The sequence below is a fragment of the Ambystoma mexicanum genome, chromosome 14, assembly GCF_040938575.1.
Source record: "Ambystoma mexicanum isolate Mex_15411 chromosome 14, UKY_AmexF1_1, whole genome shotgun sequence".
NCBI classification, from domain to species: domain Eukaryota; kingdom Metazoa; phylum Chordata; class Amphibia; order Caudata; family Ambystomatidae; genus Ambystoma; species Ambystoma mexicanum.
The window spans coordinates 168,856,285-168,876,374 of NC_090940.1; the positions used below are offsets into that span (position 1 = coordinate 168,856,285).

Here is a 20,090-nt window from a genome sequence, read left to right on the forward strand (position 1 = left end):
TCGCTTGGTTTGGGGGGGTCATAAGAGGGTGATTCAACCGCCATTTCCGCTGTGAGCCATGAGAGTATCATCCTGCACTTGAGGTTTTAACGCGCAACCCCAACGGGGCGCCGCAACTTTAACTAGCGGGTGGGCTGACATTGTGAGTACGGACGCACCCTTGGCCAACAGGGCCATCTATCCAATTGAGTACTGTGGGTTTGCAAGGAACTAGAGTTGGAACGTTTCCTTGGAGTGGGTATGAACCATGGGTATAGCTCGCCGCCACCGTCGTTGAGATCTATTAGTTTAGAAGTGAGATGGTGGATCCCTATTAGGTGAGGCCAGGTGAACCGAGGCTGGGATAGAATCGGTCCCCTGGGGCGCGGAACTACCTTTGATCATCTCCTCCTGTTCCGCTGTATTTTCGACCATGATGACCGTCTGGGCTTCGGGGAGGGGGTGGCTCAGGGTCCCCAACCCCCTCCGGGTTCGACGTGGAGGGCTCTCGGGGTGAGGTTGGGTGCATGATTTTATCTGCGTCTTCCAGGTGGCTAATTCGGCACATGGTGCCTTTATATGAGAATTGCAGAGCTGTCGGGAATAACCATCTGTATCGAACCTGTTGGTCCTGGAGGAAAAGTGCCAGGGGTCGGAGAGCTCTCCTTTTCTGAAGGGTGAGTAATGAGAGGTCTTGATAAATCTGAAGTGGGGTGCCCTGGAAGGTGATATCATCGCCCTGACGGCCAATCGCTGAGATAGCCTCTTTGGTTGTGAAGAAGTGGACCCTGGTAATAACATCAGGGGGGGTATCGGAGTCCACTCCCCGGCGTGGGCGTAGCCTGTGGGTTCGGTCTAGCAAGAGCTGGGATTTGTCCAGGTCTGGGAGTAAAGCCTGGTAGAAGGTCCCCATGTCCCCACGTATTCCGCCAGCTTGTTGTCGGGGACGGAGGCTGGGACGCCCCAGATGCGGAGGTTGTTGCGACGTGCCCCGTTTTCCAGGTCCTCCTTTTTAAACTCCAGATCTCATATTTGTGTTGCAGGGTATTGATGGATCTCTGGATTTCCCCTAGAGTGGTTGTGTGATCCCGTGAACAGTCTTCGATTTCTCTGAGCCTCTGCTCGACCTCCGTTACCCTCTGGTCTGTCTGCTCCACTTTGGTGATGAGTTCTGAGAGGCAAGACCGGAACTCAAACTTAATATCAGCCATGAAGGCCACTAGGTCCCCTTTGGTAGCAAGGGCATCCCTTTCCTCTTGAAATTTCTGTGGGGTGAGTTTAGGAGGGTCTTGCTTCTTACTTTTATCCGATGTGGCGAACATGGTGGTTATATCCGCGCCTTTGTTGGCCTTCGTTTGCCTGGACATGATGGTTGTGTGGAGCGGTCTCGGCCGAAGAGGTCACAGAGTTCTCCGGAGAGCACTTGGATTGTGGGGGAAGCCTCGAGGGGAGATTGTTGCTCCAAGCTCCCTGCTTGGTCAGGTCTTGTAGGTTCCTTAGAGTTGTTGGGGCGGCTGGTCGTGTGTTTCCACTGTTAGCTATCGAGGGGCATTCGAGTGTGGAAAGAAGAGCTGGCGGGTAGAGCCGTTGCCCCGAGGTGAACCAGTTCACTGGGTGGGTATGTAGGCCGGGGTGCCCCAGGAAGCTAGTAAGGGGGGGGGGCGGAGTTTGTAGCAGGTAGGGCTTCAGCTAGTGGGACTGCCGCATGTGTTGGTCCGGGCGAGCGGGGACCAATTGCTTGCGTGGTTTTATTCTCTGATAGGGGGGGGACTCAGACACTGGAATCCCTGGTCTCCGGCGTTCTATCTAGGTTCCGCTCCGTCTGGCGTCAATGGAGGCCCTCGTGCCCTACAACGAGGGGAGCCCGGGCTCGTTGTGGAGAGCGGGGAGTTTGTCGGTTCTCCCAGGGGGTTCCCCAGTGCCGCCCATCGGCCGGGGGAGCCCCCTCTCGTTGACAGTGGGGCTGCTGGGGATCCTCTGTGATGGGGACCCTGTGGGTATGCTTGTGTGTATGCTGATGGTCTGCAAGTCGGCTCCCGAGTCGTTGCTAGCGAAGGTGGTAAAAGTCTATAGGCGAAGCTGGCGGCCCATGGTGGTGGGGTCAGTGTTCAGGTCCTTGGTGGGGATGCTTGGCTGTAAGGGGGGACCTTGGGCCGTTGCTGGGGTCCCCTGCTGATCTAGCAGGCTAGGTCTGGCTCAGGGTGTCCAGTTGTTGCGCGGAGGGGGGGGCTCTGCTTTGTGGGACATATGAGGTTAAAGCCTATCTGGGCGCCAGGAGCGGCCCTGGGACATCCGCTCAATGCCCCATGCCCCCGGAGCAGATCAATCAACGGGGAGACCCTGGTCGCCTCCGCACGTTTCTCACGTGTGGCTGGCGATGTTGTCGGCTGGTGCTGGGAGAAGGGCCGATGTCGATCCTTAGGGCGGGAGTGGGGGGGCCCACCTGTAACGCCCATCGTTCCTCCGGTGTGCGCGTAAAGGCTCCGAGTCAGCTCGGGGGAAGAGGAGGGAGGGAGCCCACTTCAACATATTGCCCGCAGCCGAGCACGCGAATGCCGCGCACCCCAGGTACAGGCCACGGCTGGATCTCTCGTCTCGGGCCACGGCTGCCTCCGACTCGATCTGGGCGGCTCTCTGTCGGCAGGTCTGCGGACCTCCGTGGGATGTCAGGCACCCGTCTGCTCCTCTTCTCCAGTTCCTCAGCACTTCACACGCCTGTCACTGCGAGGTCCGTAGTTTGCTGCTGGGCTCCGGCGTAGCCGCCATCTTGCCTTCCTCGGATGGTGACGAGCGCTGGGTTTGGCGGCCAAATTCGGATGGAACGCTACCGCGTTAAATGATCATTTTGGGCCGGTTGTGCTGTGATGGTTCCGGACGCCTTGGATGGTATTAGTGGCTCGGTACCCTCAAGGGAACCGCATGATTTTGACAGCGGCGGCGGGCATCCCACAGGCGGCTTCAAAGGAGCGACCACATTGATGGCGCTCCAAGCCGTGCCCCTGCAACTATATTAAAAGTTGAGGCGAGTCTAGATATTTCAGATGGTACTGGACGGCAATGATGCTCTGTCCTGCAATAGTAAGAAGTAACCTTAGAAAACAGGTTAATGGGATCAATTCTTGCCCAACTCATTGATAGACTTTAACATGGCTTTTAATTTGCTCAGGAGGCCCTAGAAACTGAATTATAAAAGGGCACACCCGATGATCCGACCACATCAGGGGATGGGAAGAAAACACGCACAGTGACTGTAGAGGAGCAAATATCAAATCCAGAGTATGACCCTTGATGTGAGTGGCCCCAGAACATGCTGCACTAGCAGCAACTGGTTCATGTCTGTCAAAAATAGACTGTCAGTTTGATTTGGGTCTACCTCGACCCAAAGATTAAACTTCCCTAGTACCGTCAGGTTCTTGAAATGTAGAACCAGATCTGAACTATCATTAAGAAAATCTTTCTCAAATGCCCTAAGGTTGGAAGAAACAAGTTACTTACCTGTAATTATTGTTCTCCAGCTTGTGTCTGGAATGGATTCACATGCTCATGAAAATTCTCCGTCGTCAGGCTGGGAATCCTCAGTAAAAGAAAAAACAGTTTCACTTTCACTTACAAACTGTCTTTCTCCTTTAAACCAATCACTGTCCTCTGGGTCATACTGCCCCCATTCAATGACAGTCCTCTCCCTAAGCCCCTCCTCTGGCAGCCATCTTCAGATTTGGTAAGCACGAAAAGTGGCAGTATGACCAAGAATAGCCGCATAGGGGTGGGAAGGGGGGTTTGCATGTGAATCCATGCCAGACCCATGCTGGAGAACAATAGTTACAGGAAGTAACTTGTTTCTTCTCCAGCATGGGGTCTGGCATAAATTCACATGCTCATGAATAACGAATACATAGCAGTACAAGATTTCACAACCATGGGAGGTGGCAAGGCTCAACAGGAGCAATTACTCTTACCTCTGGAACAGACTCACCTCAAGCGAACAGGTTGCATAGCACTGCTTGGCCGACTATGGACTGCTTTCTGGAATCCCTGTAGACGCAGTAGAACCTTGTGAAGGGGTGCATGGACCACCACGGAACAGCCCTGCAGATGTCCAGCAGGAGCACACCAGACAGGAATGCCATTGTTGCAGCTATCGCTCTGGTGGAGTGGGCTCTCGGACGGCCGGCAGCGGTCAGTTTGCCAACCGATGACCGTGCGTGATGCAGCCGGAAAGCCACCTTCAAATGGAAGCCTTGACAAGGCCTTCGCATGGTTCATAGTTCCAAAGTTCACAAACAGTTGTGAAGCCTTCCGAAAACTCTTTGTGCGTGTCATGTAGAACTTCAGGGCACGACCAACATCCAGCGAGTGCAAAGCCCTTTCCGCCAGTGACAAAGTCTTCAGGGAAAAAAACAGGTAACACCATAGGCTCGTTGAGGTGGAATTCCAACTGAACCTTTGGCATAAAAGAGGGGTGCGTCCACAGCACCACCCTCGATTTGTGGAAAGTCAGGTATGGCTGTTTGCAGGACAGGGCCTGGATCTCACCTACCCTCCCGGCATTGGTGATGGCCACAATGAAAGCTGTTTTCCACAAGAGGAGCTTGAGAAGGGCCTGATGATTAGACTAAAAGGGGCCTCCATGAGCCTCATCAGTACCACGTTCAGTTCCCACGCTGGGGGTAGGAGCCTTCACCAGTGGGAAAGATCTAAAAAGTCCTTTGAGGAACTCCTTGACTAGTCGATGAGACCAAAGTGACAATCTTCCTGGAGACCTGGTGTAGCGGGAGATAGCTGACAGATGAACATTGATAGATGCATGTGCCAGACCGGCCTTGGCCAAGGAAAGCAGGTATGGGAGGACCTGCAGGGCCGTGACCCTCAATGGGGTAATCTTCTGCGACCAGGACCAAGTAGCAAAGCGTTTCCACTCCTGGCTGTAACACAAGTCGACGACGCCTTGGCAAGGATCTGCCTGCAGTCTGCAGCCAACTCGTATTCACCAAACTCTAGGGCTGCAGGAGCCAAGCCTTCACGTTCTGCGGCCCTGAGTCGTGATGCAGAATAGCACCTCCTTCTCAGGTGAGCAGATCCGGAACTACCAGCAGCTTGACCAGGTTTGACGTCACCAGACTGAGAAGGCCCGGATAGCAAATCTGCTGCCTCCGCGCGGTGGCAAGAGTATCATCCTGCATCGGCACTGTTTGAGCCTATTGATGACTCGTAGCAGCAGAGGCAATGGGGAAACGCGTACAGAAATAGGCCTCCCCACGGAAAAGAGAAAGCATCTCCCATGCTCCTTGGAGGGTGGAATCTGCTTGTAAAAATCCGGCATTTGGAGTTCACCTCCACGGCAAACAGGTCTATATGGGGCCTGCCCAACTTGACGAAGATGCAGTCCACCTGGTCCTGCTGAAGTTCCCATTCGTGGCAGGAGCGCAACTCCCTGCTGAGGGAGTCCAAAATGGTGTTCTTGACTCCCGCTAGGTGAAGACGAACGAGAAACATCTCTTGACCGATAGCCCAGCGCCACAAGTCCTCTGCTTCCATGGAAAGCACTGGGGATCGAGTGCCCCCCCCGTTTCCTGATGTAGAACATTGATGTGGTGTTGTCCGTGAAGATACTCACCACCTTGCCCTTCAGAGACGGAAGGAACGACTTGAAGGCCCAGAACACTGCTTGTAGCACCATGATCTTGATACGGAGGTTCTTCTCCTACGGTAGCCACAGGCCGCTGGTGTGTAGACATCTGGTTTGGGCTCCCCAGCCCTTCAGATAAGCGTCTCTGGTGACCGTCTCCTGGTACGGAGGGGTTTGAAACCCCATGCCCCGGGCGATGTTGGAGCAGACGTCCCACAACCTTATCGCCCGACGGAACTCCTCGTCAAGCAGGATCTTGTCTGCAAAGCTTCCGGACACCTGCATCCAGTGAGCGTCCGGGAACTCCTGAATAGGTCTCATCCACAACCTGCAGAGCTGGATGAGGTAGATGCAGGACATCATGCTGAGCAACAACTTGATGGTGTGCACTGTGGCGGTCTTCATCGACAACAGCTGGTGCACCTTCCCCTGAATGGCTGCTATCCTCTCCTCCTACTGAGTCTGGCTCCTAGGCACAGTGCGTTCTGCGATGGTGTCAAGCAGGACTTTGGATAGATGGAGAATCCCAGACCCGTCAGCAGCTGGACGGTCACCTCCGTGTGTCCGACAGCCAACTCTCGTGAGTGGGCCTGGACGAGCCAGCCGTGGAGGTACGGGTATACATGTATCCCCTGTGGACGTATATGGGCCGCCATAGGTGACAGGCATTTCATGAACACTCTGGGGACTGACTTCATGCAGAAGGTTAGGGCCTTGAACTGATAGTGCTGTCCATGCACTAAGAAGCATAGAAACTTTCAGTGTTTCCTGTGAATGGGGACGTGGAAGTGGGCGTCCTCCAGGTCCAGCGACGTCAAGAAATCACCAATGTGACCATCCTGAATTTCAGAGACTTGAGGTACTTGTTCAGACGTCGTATGTCCAGAATGGGCCTCCAGTCCCCCACCCCATCCTTTTTCTGACTAAGAAGTATCTGGAATAAACTCCGGAGCCCCAGAGTCATTGGGGACTAGCTCTATTGCGCCTTTTCACAGCATGGCCCGCACCTCCAAGAGCAGATAGATGTGCTGCTCCTGACGGCCCACCAGAGGGATCCACGGACACTTGCGCTGAAACTCTAGGGTATGTCCTTTGGCAAGGGTGTCCAGCACCCATCTGTCGGTGGTGATCTTTCCACACTTGCTGATGAACCTCGCCAGCCGACCTCCCACCGGGGTACATTGGTGGAGGCCCGACGTCCTGGCAGGTTCAGCCTTGCTTCAGTGCCAACATCATGCCTTGCGGGCGACGGTGGCCCTGTCCTCCTCCACTGTAGGCCTTGGGAAGGGCCTCTGTAGGCTTCCTAAGTCGTAGATCTGGAAGGCCAGCAGTACGATGAGGAGAAACCTTTGGACGACCTGCTCGACTTTTCTCTGGATGAGCAAAAAGAAGAGCAGTGCTGCTGGAGTGTGCCCAGGGAACAGGCTGTCTCCGTATCTGCTTTGATTGCATGGAGGGACTCCTCGACGTCATTCCCAAAAAGGTTATCCCCGTCGAAAGCATGTCCCATTTGTCAGAACCCTGTGTCAGCAACGTCCAGTGCCAAAGTGATGGTGTGATCCGATGCCACTCCCCCCCACCCTCCTGGAAGAAAGTGATTGCCTCCATCCTCTTGTCGTTGGGGAAGAACTCCAAAATCGGACCCAGTTGTACAACAGCTCCCTGTCATACCTTGCCAGGATCGCAAGTGCGTTGGCCGCCTTGATGGTGGAAGCCGCGGTGTAAATCACCTTTCTTCCCATGGCGTCCATCTTCTTCCCTTCGCTGTCCGGGGGTGGGGGAGACCGAAGATGACAAGGACCGGTTAGACAACCATTTCCTCGCGGCCGCCGAAACCACTGAATCCAGCGATGGTTGCGACCTCAGGCACTTGGGTGTGGATTCTGGCACACAGTACTTCTCTAGCCTATCCAGTGTGTCTGGAGCCGTGCAAGGGTTTTTCAAGAGGGCAAGACCCTCCTCACACACGCCGTTCAGAAGGGGCACCGCCATGATTGTTTTCCTCCTGGCCTCACGCCTCTGGTACAAGAAACCCTCCTTCTTAGTTTCTTCGGGCACAAGCTGGAAGAGGCTCGGAGCCTCTGGCGATTATGGAATGAAACAACCCCACCTCATCCAGTGGGGATGCCCTAGGCTGCAGAGAGACGCTGCCTGCTGCGACAATAACGTTGTCGTTGTCCCAGTGTCTGCTTGGGGAGAGAGGGCCCAACGAGGATGTGGAGGCTGAAATGGGGGTGTCGAATGGCACCTCCTCCTTTTCGCTTGTGGCTAATCGGGGCCGGGGTACCATTGGGCGCCGGGCCTTGTGGCATCCTCTTTTGAATCTCTGACACCAAGGTGTGGCGGGTTGACAGAATGTCAAGACACATATCCCTCGGCTGAGCTGGCGTGATGGGAACACTAGGCTCTGCAAAGTCATTGCCGTTCTCGCCGTCCTGCTCCTCTTCCACATCCTCGTGGACTGTGTTAGGACTCCAGTTCCTCGTCGGCCGTGGATGAAACTTCCATGGCCAGGGACATGCTCTGGGGCTGATCTGGGGCCTCCCCTCCCCCCCCTTTTCCACAGTGAGGGGTTGGTACCGGACTCAGAGATGGCATCACCATCTGCGGTGTGCCAGCAGACTTTGCCAAAGTTACTGCGGAGGTGTCATGCCTCAGGGGCAGGGACACCTTCGGTGCCGCGGGGGATACCTTCATGGGGTCAGCCCTCTTCGCCTTTGTAAGAGCAGCCGCCACCAGCTCTATCGTCTACAAAGACTTATCCTGTGCCAATTAGGCCTTCTTGGGTAGTTCAGCCTTCTTTTCCTCTGTCCATGGTTTCGCTCGCAGCTTAGCCTGGTTGGATGATTTCCTTTTTGAGGAGGAGCTTGATTGCTGGCTGGCAATGGAGGTGGATGGCGATGTCGGGCACGCCCGGGCAACCATTGGACCCTGTTCCGTGGCGAGCCCGGTGGACCCGGAATTGTGTTTCTTGGCCTTGTCTTGGGCCCCCATGGATGAGGCACCCTCAAAGGATTTAGAAGAACAAGTTACTTACCAACTAACATTCTTTCGACTGGATGTTCCTCCCACGTATTCCTCATTTTATGATAATTCGTTATCTCCAGCTTCGCTGCTTCGGAAAATGTTTCTCTCGGCAGAGGGCGCTGTGCTCAAGGTCGTGGCGTCGATTGTCCCTCGACGGACTCCGTACTCTGTCGACGTCACCGATGGTATAAATAGCTCGAGCCGCGCCAGTTGCTTCAGTCCTGTTTTTTCGATGAAACATATAGGAGGAACACCCAGGCGTGCCCCATAATTGATGCACTCTTCGTGAGAGGAAAGTGTAAGAAAACAAACTGTACTGTGGGATAGGATGGGAGGGTCGATGAGGAATATGTGGGAGGAACATCCAGTCGAAAGAACGTTACAGTTGGTAAGTAACTTGTTCTTCGAATGGATTGTGTCCTCCCACGTATTCCTCATCTTATGATAGACTCCCATAGCAGTGCCAATTTTGGAGGTGGGAGTACTAATTACAGTTTTCATGGACAGAATGCAGAACTGCCTAGGCAAATAACCCCAATTTGGAGGAGGCAGTATCCAAGCAGTAATGCTTGATGAAAGTATGCATTGTTTTCCAAGTTGCAGCTGAACAAATATCTGCTGCCGGGACTCCCCTCTTTAGAGCTGCAGAAGTAGCCATTCCCCTTGTAGAATGGGTTCGAAGCCCATCTGGTGGGTCTTTTCCCGCCAATCTGTAACATTCAATTATGGCCAAAATAATTCAGCGGGATATGGTCTGTTTTGTTACTGATAAGCCCAGTTTGTGACTAGTATAACCCACAAACAGTTGGTCATCTTGTCGCAATTTAGACATCCTTGAGATGTAAAAACTAAGAGCCCTTTTGGGATCTAGTCTGTGCAGTCTCTCCTCTTCCTTGCCCAAATGAGGAGGAGGATAAAATGTTGGTAGTATTATTTTTTGTGACAAATGGTAGTTCGAAACTACCTTTGGTAAAAAGGAAGGTTTAACCTTAAGGACTACCTTACCCTTATAAAAAAACAATATATGGTGGTTTGCATGAGAGAGCCTGAAGTTCACTAACCCTGCGGGCTGATGATAGAGCCACAAGAAGTACAGTTTTTAGTGTTAAAAGCCTCAACGGACAGGAGTGCTAGGCTAAAAAGGTATGCAAGTCAAACATTTTAGTACTAAATTTAAATCCCAAGTTGGGACATGAAAAGGTACTGGAGGGTATACGTTAGTAAGCCCTTTTAAGAATTGAATGATTAATGATATTTTGAAATATGAAACCTCTTCCGAGGTGCGCTTGAAAATGGACAGCGCAGCAAGGTATCCTTTGATTGTTCCTATCTGGACCCCCAGATTGGCTAGATGTAATAGAAAAGAGAGCACTACTGGAGTGCCACATAGAAAAGGTCCACATCCTTATCTTGCACCAGTTACTAAATCTGTTCCAGCGACATTGATACAAAGATTTTGTTGCTGGCCTTCTGGCCGAAAGCAAGACTTCCATTATGTCATCCTGAAGATCCCAATCCTTGTATCTCAACCTCTCAGAAACCATGCATGAAGGTTGAGTGTCTTGACCTCTGGATGGAGAACCCGACCTTCCTCTTGCGAGAGAAGATCCTCTCTTTGTGGAAGACGTATTGGAGGGCAGATGGACATGTCTAGAAGGTCCGGGTACCACGTCCTGGCCCAATCCGGGCAATTAGGATCATGATTTTCCTGAACTTTCTCAACCTCCTGATTACTTGAGGAATCACGGGGACTGGGAGAAACACGTACAGCAGTGGAAACTTCCACTCCACTACGAATGCGTCTCCCAGAGCTCCTCTTTGAGGAAATTCCCTTGAGCAGTACTGATTACACTTCCGGTTGATCGCGGTGGCAAGCAGATCCACTTGAGTGGTTCCCCAAAGGGCGAAGATCTCCAGAAGGACTTCCTGAGCCAGCTCCCACTCATGAGAGACTGTGCTCTGCCTGCTCAGAGCGTCTGCCGCCGTGTTCTTCTCTCCGGCTAGGTGAATTGCAGATAGAGAGATTCCTTCTCGTATTGCCCAGAACCATAGCTGCATTGCCTCTATGCACAGTGGTAGTGACCCTACTCCTCCTCTTTTGTTGAGGTAGTACATGGCCACTGTGTTGTCCATCATTATTGGGACATTCTTTCCCTGTACAGAGGGCAGAAAGGCCTTCAGCACTAGTCTGATTGCCCTCAGCTCCAAAAGGTTAATGTGTAGTTTGGACTCCGATGGAGACCAACGACCGCTGATTGTCAGATCGTTGGTGTGTGCTTCCCACCCCGTGAGTGAGGCGTCCGTCACTACTGTTATTTCCGGCCATGGTTGCCAAAAGGATTCTCCCTTGAGAATGTTGTTGTTGCAAGCCCACCATAGAAGATCCTGAGCAACTGCGCTCGGGACTTGCAGAAGATCTGACATATTCCCTGAGAACTGGGACCACAGAGTTCTGAGTGCCCATTGAAGGGATCTCATTCTCAACCTGGCCTCTGGTACTAGGAAAATGCAGGATGCCATGAGAACGAGCAACCTGGGAAAATCGAAGGCCGGTAGACGTTGGGCATTCTGGAACTTCGTTACCATCTGCTGGATGTGGAGAGCTCTCACTTCAGGAGGCGAGGCTTTTCCCGAGGAAGTATCCAAGACTGCTCCGATAAACTGGAGCTTTTGGGATGGTATTATATGAGACTTCTTGAAATTGAGGGAGAAGCCCAATTTGTGAAGGAAGTGGCAAGTGATCGAAAGATGTTCGAGCTTGTATTGGAGAACTTGCTCTGATCAACCAGTCGTCCAGGTAGGGATATATGCGAATACGTCCTCTCCTGAGACTCGCTGCCACAACCGCCAACAGTTTGGTGAAAACCCTCGGGGCGGAGGTCAACCCGAATTGCAGAACTTGAAACTGATAGTGGGAGTTGCCAATCGTGCACCTCAGGTACTTTCTGTGCTTTGGATGGATTGGCACATGAAAGTAAGCATCCTGAAGGTCTAATGATACCAACCAATCTTGGAGTTGGAGAGCCTGAAGGATCTGAGAAAGAGTCACCATCTTGATCTTGTCCTTCCTGAGGAACTTGTTCAAGTTTCTCAAGTCCAAGATGGGTCTCAGTCCTCTGTCCTTTTTTGGAATGAGAAAGTATGGGGAGTACCAACCCCTGTTCCTTTCTGCAACAGGTACCGGTTCTATGGCACCTTTCTCTAGCAGGGTTAAAATTTCCTGCAACAGGAGCGGATCTGGAATTTTGGCAGAGTTGGCTTCCGGTGGATGATTCTGAGGCCTTTTTAGGAAGGGGAGACAGTAACCTTGGACTGCTGTTGCCAGTGCCCAAGCATCTGAGGTAATGCCCCGCCATAAATTGAGATGCAGAGAGATCCTGCCTCCCACTGGTGTTTTGTGCAACAAGGTCTCAGAAGGATTTGGAGGCTGCTGCAGGAGTGGCTGAGGGTACAGATGCTGCTCCTGAGGCTGATTTTGCACCTCTTCCCCGTGCTCCATGAGGGAAGTTTCTTTTGCCCCTTTGAGAAGCCGGTCCTCTTCCTCTACCAAATGAGGAGTAGTAACGAAAAGAACGACCCCTCCAGGAAGATGAGCCAGAATAGGGTTTTAGAGGCTGGCGCATGGAGGCGCTAAGCGATTTAGCTGCCGCTTTCGAGGTCTGAAGTTTTTCTAGGCTTTCATCAGCCTTGCTGCCAAACAGCCTCGAGCCGTCAAAGGAAATGTTAAGGAGTCTGGCTTGCACGTCTGGTGCAAACCCCGACTTCCTCAACCATGCAAATCTGCATAGCACAATGCTTGCAGCCATGGATCTGCTGATACTATCAGCAGTATCCAGTCCAGACTGGAGACATGCCCCATTGCCTCCTTCCCGTCTTTGACTATATTCAGGAAGCCTTCCCTTTCCTCGCCTTCCGGAATATGATCAGCCGCCGCCGAAATACAGTCCCACAGGGTATGGGTAAACCTGGCCAGGGTACAGGTGACATTTTTCGATTTAAGGGCCATACTGCCCGACATGGAAACCTTACGTGCCCAGGCATCAACTTTTTTATCCTCTCTATCTGGAGGGATAGTGGGATATGCAGTTTGCTTTGATGTGGATGCTGCCTGAATGACTAAACTTTCTGGAGTCGGATGCTTGTTTAAGTATTCAGGATCCTTACCAGCTGGTCTGTATTTCCTGGGAAAATTACTATCTGCAGCAGCAATGCTCTCATGCTTTTCCCAGTTTTTCTCCACCTTCCTCTGAAGAGCCCTGTGAAAGGGGAGAACTGGATCTTTTTGAGGACCTCTGACAATTATATCCGTCATCTCATCCTGTTCAAAAACGGGTGAATTGCTACCCCAACCGATATACTCAATTACTCCGGTCATAAGACCCCTGTACCCGGCGTCTGCATGCTCTGCAGGATCAGGTCTGGCAAACTCTAATTCTGGGGAGGTGTCAATCCCACTGGTAGAATGTAGAGTGTCACTCAGGTCTCTCATTTTAGATTCTTGATCAATGAGTTCCTCAGGAACTTGCTTTGTGCCATATGAAACTCCAAAAGGATTAACTTTGTCTTCCTCTGAGCCAGATTCTTCATGAATTGAGGACATGGACTTAAAGAAATCTGATCTGGGCAATGGAGTGAATCTTCTTTCTTCCTCTACCATACGCATCGAAGGACTAGAGAAATCCTTCGAAGTTGTCGAAGGAATCTTCGAAGATTTTGAAGATGACTTCGACACGGGCGTCGAGGTTGTTTTTGGTTTCGATGCCGAAACGGTCGACGGTGTTGATGAAATTGTCGAAGCCTTAAACGAGTTATGTTTTTTATTTGGAACCGGAGAGGTGCTCGACTCGAAGAGTCCTCGACGGCTTGGCGTCGACTCGAGTTTTTCGAGTATCCTCGACACTACCGGTTTTTACCATGGTAGTCTTGGACTTCCCTTTGTCGTCCAATGGAGCGAATTCAGGGGTATGGCTTTTCCAAGGTTCATTCGACGAGGTCGGGCCGCATTCTCAAATACCTCCATCATCTTTTTACAAAATTCTTCCCATTTTCTGGGAGAATCCGATTTTGTCGGACATCGAATTTCTTCGGTTGACTCTGAAGAAGATGATGAGGGAGATCTACGTCTCTTCTTCATTTTTTTGGAGGAAGAAGAGTGTCTCGATCTACTCCTGGATCGAGATCTCTTGGAGTGCCTATGGCGATCAGATTCCTTCGAATCAGTCGCTTTCTGATGTTTTTTGGACATAGCCTTCTTAGAGGCTTCCCTCCCCACTGACAGTTTACCTCTCCTCTCACGAAGAGCTTTCTTGGTCATGGATTGGCAGGAACCACAGTCGTCGGTCCGGTGACTGGAACCGAGACACCAGAGACAAACCCGGTGAGGATCCGTGATCGACATTTTTGATCCACAATCTACACACTTCTGGAACCCAGTCTTGGGTTTCGAAGGAGTCGAAGATGACGACATTTTCTTCACAGAAAATCTCAAGCGCGCCGTTCTCGATAGCGAAGCAATCGGAAAAACGGAACTGAAGCAACGGGCGTGGCTCGAGCTATTTATACCATTGGTGACATCGACAGAGTACGGAGTCCGTCGAGGGACAATCGACGCCACGACCTCGAGCACAGAATTTTTCTGAAGCAGCGAAGCTGGAGTTAACGAATTATCATAAGATGAGGAATACGTGGGAGGACACAATCCATTTGAAGACTGTTCCTCGGACCGGCCAGTCCTAGATGAGGCATGACCCTGCTCGGAGAATGGGGTTGAGGTCTTGGCGTTCAGCCACACCGCCAGTCTACTGTGCCTGTTCTTCGTTGTCTTCTTTGAGAAACCAAGGCATATCTCGCATTCGCCTTCCTTTTGGTCTGGATACAGACAGTCGAGGTGTGCAGGTATTGGTCTTCAACAAACACATTCCGTAGCCCGCTCTTAGTGCGGGGTCTGAAGAGGGATCTTCCTTCCTTCTCCTCCGTCATGGTCGGAGAGCAATAAGTGGGCCAGTTGGCCTTCTTGAAACTTTGACGATCTTCACCCTTTTGGGGCGCTGAAATTCACAGACAACGATTCCCTGCTGTCAGCAGATGGAGTAAAGAGCACACAGGCTCTTTTGGAACAAAAATAGCACATTTTTCTGCGAAAAAAACCAAAAAATGTAGAAGTAGCTTGCAGAGCAAACTCGAGGACTCCCGACACTGAAGCGTGCTGTAAAAATCTGTAGATGGCTGCCAGAGGAGGGGCTTCGGGAGAGGACTGTCATTGGATGGGGGTAGTATGATCGAGAGGACAGTGATTGGTTTAAAGGAGAAAGACCTTTGTAAGTGAAAGCAAAACTGTTTTTTCCTTTACTGAGGATTCCCAGTCTGAGAATCCATGCCAGACCACATGCTCGAGAAGATGGGCACTGGTACACCAAAAGAAAAATGTTGAACCAAAGAAGCATTAATTACAATCCTAACTAGCAAATACTCCATTTCAGTCGTAATAAATAATGGCAGTAGCGAACAGTTAAATTCTGACATATGGATAACAGCAACTCCACCCCAGGACCCAGCGCATTCTTATCAACATGCAATATAGCAACATCAACAGGAAAAATTTGAACTATATCAGGACCGGACGACCCCGAGAGCCACGTCTCGTTACAAAAATGAAATCCAGGCATGATTTTCAATAAAAGCGTACATGTGCCATCTAAGCGCCACTAAAGACTGAGCATTAATTAAACAAACTCGTAATGAGTTATCGGAATGAGTGGCACGACGTAGGGATAGTGTATGATCCCACCCTGCCGGGAACTGCGTTGCCTCCGGTGCAAAGGCCAACAGCAAGGAAAGAGACAATCCCTTACCAGCATGGGGTCTCGCCCACAGCTCAGACTGCGTGCGGACGAGCGCAGACGGGCCGGGCTTTGGCCTGACTTGGGCTAAGGTCAAAAAGCTCTTCTTTTTGGTTATTACTGAGTTCAGGTGGAATTAGGACCTTATTATCAGAGTATTCAGGCAACAGACAAGATATAATAGTGGCATTCGACTCTGCAGGATTCACATTCCATTCTTTTAATAAATTCACATGGTATACTTGAGTTTTTAATCGTCTCTCAGGTTGGGACATTTTATAGTTATATGTGCCTCGATCTGTTAACTCTTCCCGGCTTCTTCCTTTACCCTAGGGAACACTGCTCTCTCGAGCACCCCTTGTATAATTTTATCCTCCTGGTGGATTTGGAAGGGATCCTTGCCATGCTTTTGCAACAACACCTTAATGTCACCCCTGTGAGAAAACTGAAGGTGTCTCCCTAGCTAGTCCCTGAGGATCTATCATCCAGGGGACCAGGACACGGCCATCGCTATTGGATCCAGTAGTTCCTGGGGGTGGACCAGTGAGGGAGGATCACCTGGATGGAGGTGGGTCCTCAAGGAGTGGGAGACCAACGGGTGAGATGCGGTATCCCCCTTCCTTTGACACCTGTTCCCCATCCTCTCACGATGGACATTCCAAAACTCTGCCCAACCTCCTTTTCCAAAACGAACACTTTCGCACAGCACAAAGGACAACGGACTAACACCAGAGCCGTTGTCCCAATACAAGGGTCAGATAAAGTCAGGCAATTGATCAGAATCACACATACCTGATGCCCCTTTCCCTTAGGCATTAAAGGTGGGAGCTAGAGAGCACAGTACGAGCACGGCAGAGAGCACGACAAGACAGCTAATCAGGCGTGGCAGTTCAAATGAAGGAGGAAGATGGCAAGAATTCAGAGGGTGGCGAGGAGAGAAGCGACCTTGCCCTTTTCATCCCAGACCTGCGGAACCTTCATGGAAAAGAGCCTAAAACCGCAAACAATAGCACAAATGTCTTGCAGCAGATGTCAACGGTACACAGGGCAAGCCTACGCCGATAAGCAGGAGTGAAGGAAGCTGTCGTGCCCATGGTACCGGGCTTGACTCCAGGAAAGCAAAAGCCAAACGGTTCATCACAACCGGTGAATTGAGGGGAGAATCAATAAGAATCGGGCTGTGTTGAGTCAGAGAATCACAAAGTGGGAAATTTGAACCAAATTTAATGAACTGTGTAAAGAACTGTAACAAGTATTCAAGGGGACACCAGCTCCAGAGGGAAACTGGCACCATGTGGGTGCTAACTAGAGAGGCTCTGGTCGAGCCACATATGAGAGAAACTACAGATACCAGAAGGCCATAGGAGAGCCAGCAGAATAGGAAAAAGTGGTCATACGGAGGGTCAAACAAAATCCCTGTACAATTGAAAGACTGATCTATAAACTGTGTGAAAACAAGGGAAGTGAATCTCACTGTGAGAGGAAACCAGGGAAGTGAATCCCGAGAGGGGAAAAGTCTAAAGTCCCAAGAAACAGAGTGTTGACAGACGTAAAACCCGACAGAGGGATGTCCACTATGAACTATTTGAAAAGACATTGAGAAAACAAGGGAAGTGAATTTGGCTGAAGAGAGGAGAGTAGGGTCAGCGTCCGGAGAGGGGGATCCAGGGGTGAAGCAAATCAACCTACGTGAAACTGTGGTAAACAATTGAGAAGGGTCAACACCCATAAAAGGGGGAGACAGGGGTGAACCCATCACCCATCGAACATTGGAAACAGAACTTCATTTGTTTGTTAAAGGATCTTTTGTTTTTGTAAGCTGTACACACCAGGCCCTTGAAGGCAAGAGACTTTCAAGTGAGACGAGACTTTGCCATCAATGGTCCTGAAAGCTGCCATTAGAACTGTCGTCTTGCGCTAGAGAAGCCAGACACTGTTCAGTACTCCAAGCTCCCATCTTAGCATGCGCACAAAACATGGGGAAGGGAGATCCAGGCTACCGCATCCTGTTTGAGAACACTTCTTTCTTTTCTTGAGAACTATCCCACACCCTCTCTTGTATTAGTTGTAAGTTTTGGCAATAGGTTTCTTAGTATAGGCCCTTTAATTTGACGTGGCACCACTATGACTGCCTCATTTTTCATTTGATGGTCGATGCTTGCTCCCATCTTAGATTTAGATTAGGCATTTTTCCAACCTGCATACAGCATTCATTGTTCAATAAACACACTTCTGTCTTACTTGTTGTCACCATGAGTTTGTCACACCCATGAAGTCTGCATCTATAAGCCTAGTACATCAAATCTATACTTGCCCTCACAACTAACTGCATGCAATGTGTACAGATGTTAGCATCAAAAAGGAACAGTGTTCAAAGAAACGTTCAGAGCTTCTTCAAGCTCTCAGGCTTGTAATCGGCTCCCCTTGCCCAAATTCAATTATTCCAGCTTTCAAAGTAACACTTGATTTCAACATCACAACAATGTCTCTGCATAATAAAAGCTTCTTTATGATAGGTCTTTAGTTGGCTCTTCAAAACAAGGTCACCCGTTCTAGGTGCAGTTGTCAGACCAGACGGTCCACCCACTACAGGTCACGCAACCGGTACCCTTCCTTGACTTGTGTCACACTCTGACACAGTATTGTGGCTTGGGTTACCACCTTGCACTTGTTACACCTCCTTGTATTTCCTTGACTCTGGCAAATGCTTCTTAATGCAGTTCTATGAAAGCTCTCTTGGCTTTGCTTTCACTTGTTGCAGGTAACTGAGTTCACCATTTACATCTGATTTAACTTGCTTTCAATGTGTGCACCATTCAAAATGGGTTTCCAATTGCTTTCGAATCGTTTGGTATTCAAAATACCCTTTTACTTCATTCAGTGTCAACACCTGCCAGCCCCGGTGTTCCCCCCTCTCTCTGGTTTCACTCATGGTCAGTCTAACGGCTCCTCACAAGTCCTTCCATCGACACGGGTTCCTAATTCTCTGTGTGGTCGCTCAAGTCTTCTTGTGTCGGTTTCCATGTGGCTCGCGCACACCCAGCAATGCCGCTTCCTGCTGCATACACTCTGCACGACTTCCTGGGCCTCCAGCACTCCTCCTGCCACGCCGCCACACCAGAGAGGTCACTCTTAATGCAGCTGCCTCTATACAGCGGATCGTGCTACAGCCAATGACGCTGACGACCCCATTACTGTCAGGCTTTCCACTTTTAAAGCTCCTGCCTCCATTTTCGCCATAGAAAGGACTAGACCACTAAACAGCAAAGTGGTAGCCCTTTGTTGCTCTTGTTGCCCTCCTACTTGTCCCAGTAATTGGTTGGAGCTGATTTTTGTTTGCTTTCATGAAATGAGGATGTGTTGGTCTTGTCGTCCTCTTCTTCGTCCCAGTACTAAACTGATGCAATTTGGGTATACTTTAGGGGAGTCACAGTCAAAGGGCTGACAAAGTCTATGAAAGCTTTTGGGCTGGAGGATTTGTGGTGAAAGGGAAATGGGGAATACCATGTCTCACCCAGGGACCTCCTCTCTCCATTCACCAAGTCTCCTCCACCCAGATGATCCTCCCTTGCATATCCCTCTGGAATAGCCTCCGTACCGCCCTCTGTCTTGAGCCTGATCTCCTTAAGTTCCGGAAACTCCTTAAGACATTTCTCTTCTCCTCTTCCTTCTCTACCCCTCTACCCTGCTAACCTCTCTCTCTGCTCTATCTCTATCTCCCTTCTTTTCCATACAGCATACTGAGTGGCTGCCGTGAATACCTTAGGGCTTGCACTTGCCTCATGCTAGTGCACTCTGTCTACTACCCATCGAGAATGGCATCTCTCCGCACTTACGTTTATGACCAACTGGGCACATCTGGATTCCCCCCGCCCCTGCACTTGTCCTCCTCCCCCTCCCCTCTCCTGTACCATCTTGCACTTGCATGATCTGAACATACCATGCCTTGAAGATCGTCTACCCTGTCCTCCTCGTCTCCCCTCCTGCACGGTAGACTCCTCTAAGCTGCTGGAAAAAATCAGAATCGTTGTCAGACCTATTTGTTGTTATCTACACTGTTAATTGTATTATATGCACTTACTCTGCCTGGCAGACTGGTTATCGTTCAGAAACTCAAGGGCCCTGAATTACTGTTCTCCCCCGTTCCCTACCTCCTTGAGCGCCTTGAAACACTTGCCTAGTGTATAGGCGCTTTACAAATAAACATTACCATCCAGCCCCAGGGTCGGGATCCAAAAGCGATGGCCTTTCCCTGGCCACCCGAGAAGAGGATACTGGGGAGAAGACCTGAGGACGCTCTCAGGTTCCTCATACTTGCCATTATCGCCTCTCTTTCGCACTCTCCAAAGAATTTAAAAAACTGTTGGCCTGCTTTAGTTAGAGATGGGCGTCAAGCCATACATCGACCACGGCTGATAGCATTACACTGGCTTCCTGGTTCACAATATTAAATGTAAGGCCATGGAAATTGTGCATCAAGCTTTCTAAGGTAAAGTCCCACCATTCAGGATTCTATATTCACATTTGGACATCAAGATAAACCTCTGGAAAGGCTGCAGGGTGGTTCTAAGATATACTGGCCAAGAGACAGTGGGCCTCATTACGAGTTTGGTGGGATT

General features: G+C 50.6%; 1 protein-coding gene across 2 annotated transcripts in view; it reads right to left on the reverse strand.

Moving 5' to 3' along the window:
• Positions 1–20,090, reverse strand: part of TMEM87A (transmembrane protein 87A) — a 522,872-nt gene that overhangs the window by 219,478 nt on the left and 283,304 nt on the right. The gene's annotated exons all lie outside the window — the stretch shown is intronic.